We start from the raw sequence: 2,753 nt of genomic DNA on the forward strand, positions 1-2,753 counted from the left end.
GTGAAACATTCAACTGAAAATGGACACACTTCCCTCCGTTGCTACAGTGCATACAGATCTGAACAAAAGGAAAGAGGGAAGAGCAAAGGCCCATGGGACGCTAGTGGGTAGAATCACATTTACCTTAGGAACCTCTCGTCGGATGCAGCCCCTCCCCCAACACTGACAAGATGCAGCAGCCATTGGGGATGGCAGTTAGCGGTTGGATTCCAGGTGGAATGTTGGTGTGTACCGTGAGGCTTGTTGTGGCTGGTGGATCCTAGGTAACCGGGCAGAGTTCTGTGGGTGGATCAGTGCGATGGAGGGGCTGCCGCCCTCTGTGGAGCTTGGCTTAGGTCTTTGGTCCGGGAAGCTGTGTCAGTTCGAGATACTGCTGCTGCCCAAAGACCTGAGTTCACGGGTCAGTTTCCAGAACCTGAAAGGGCAGACAGTGGAAGATCTGCCTGTCTTCAGCTTACTGGAGAGGCTCCGAGGTCCTTTCAGACTTGCCCAGTCCTGTTGAAGTCGACTTTATGGGAGACACGAAGAGAAGCTGGCCGAAAATATGGCTGCACGGATTGAGGAGAGATGCGAACACATTGATGAGAGATGTTCTGCTACAATAGAGAATACTGGCCTGGAGACAGCTGTAGAGGATAGCAGGCTCGAAAGGCATTCATGAGACATATTGAACCTCGCTGATACTAGCAGAAACATACGGAGGGCCACCGTGGACTGGAGGAAGTTCCTCAATTCTCTGCTCCAAGAACGGGTCCAAGATCTCTGACGTCTAAAGAGAAGAGATGGCAGAGATGATAAAAACGCTCATGTTCTTGAAAGAGGTCAGATAATCCACACGACCCAAGGGGCAATTCCAAGCCATTCAGATCAAAGTGCACCAAGCCCAGGTAAGCCTTTTCCCAGCTTTGGGCCTAGCTATCAAGCACTTGCTCTTCCCTCCCCTCCACTCAGGCATCCATTTTGAGGGATCAGTACCTGAGCTGCAATGAAGCCAGTAAGAGAAGAGCAAGCCCCTCCTAGAATCAGAGTTCCTCTAGCTCCATCCTCTGTGAACAACAGGGAACCCCATAAAGGTCAAATACTCCCGTATGAAATAGATAGGAATTGAATACTTAGCTCCCACAAAGAAACGATGGCCTTCCGCTAGATTCAGCAAATGCTGGGTTTATGTCTTCTCTGGGGTGAAGGGAGTGTGGTAAGTGAGGGGAATCTTTGACTGAACTTGAATCTGTATTAGGCCTCCGTTTTTCAAGACAGTCTAGGTAAATATTAGAAGTCAGATAGTGAACGGAACTGTAAAAGTCGCCAATGACATGAAAGACACAGCTTATGTGGACCGTCTTTCAATTGAGTCAAGCCCCCGGGGGCAATTGATCATGGGGGTGCAGACTTGGTTGCATTCAAGTGCTTTACCCAACATGATCGGATGATTAAGCGTTCTCATCACTGATAGAAGAACACCTGGTTCTCAGTAGCCTAGCATAGCTGCAGCAGGCTTCTCATAGCTATAATGCCTCTAGGTTCTTTGGATTCAAAGCTAAATGTATATATTTAGTTCGTTTCCTCTTGTATTTTCCTTGAGAGGGATGTTACACCTTGAAATGCCAACATTGACCAGTAGGTGTCATCGGGAGTAAAGGGCACCACATGCACAAGTGAATCCAAGCTTGGGGGTTATTTCATGTTTCCATTAGTTATTTCATGGTTCCTGTTGGTTTCGGAGGCTTCAACAGTAAAGAGTTGACATGACCCCTTTAACAGTTCGGACTGCTAGTTTGCATTCTATCTGTCTATGTTTTCCTTAGAGCTGACAAAATGTTACCGAAATTGACAAGTCTGGCTTCTAGGTCGATTTAGTATGTTTCAGAAACTAAATTCATTTTCGTATAACTCCCAAAACATTTATATAAATTCTATTAAATTTTTAGAGACTGCAAATGAGATATCAACACAATGTCAAAACTGGAGTCTTCGGACAATCCCTCCCACCACGGCTGTATAGAAACAAAGAGATAAAAAAAAATCACATTTCTGTGAAATGTATCTGGAAAGTGTTGATTCATCGATGCCCAGTTGACAGAGAAGCAGTGCAACCTGCGCTCACTCGCTCCCATGAACACAGCAATGGAAACATCCACTCACCCAGCCCTTGGCACAGGACACTTGCCGAAGAGAGGCCTGTTACTTCCAAAGACAGGATGAGGCTTCAGAACACCTGGAAGCAGGAGAAGGAAAAGCAGGGAATGGATACCAGTGCATGGTCTGAGCCCTGTTGATGGAGCAGTAAAGGTGAAACTCTCTTTAACTTGGACGCACACTCTCAAGCGGACAGGAGACATGGGATTGAAGGTGATGCGCTGAGTGTTAGAAGAGTGCACAGCAGATGCTTGGCTGACAGAACGCAAAGAATCCAGTGCAAAATATCCCCACAGTTGATTCTGAGACCAAGCTCCGAGCTGCCAAATTTGAGGTAGCAGAGGCAGCGTTCAGGGAGGGATAGGGCTACGGATGATGGCACACGCTGAGTCTCAGGGATCTGGAGTGCGTTGTGGGATGTGGTGGGTCCTATCAAGAGAGCAAACCGACCTGTGACCCCAATGAGCAAGCAACCACCCTGGCGCACGCAGTTGAAATTATCGATCTGTCCCATGGCCACACCCAGTGCATCTGCAGGACCAGAGACCAATTTGGCATTTTGCCAATAGAGCATGTGTGGGGCTGAATCAGAGATATTGTGCATCGGGTCTGAGGGA

Source organism: Vicugna pacos, unplaced genomic scaffold (genome assembly GCF_048564905.1).
Source record: "Vicugna pacos unplaced genomic scaffold, VicPac4 scaffold_19, whole genome shotgun sequence".
Classification (NCBI taxonomy): Eukaryota; Metazoa; Chordata; class Mammalia; order Artiodactyla; family Camelidae; genus Vicugna; species Vicugna pacos.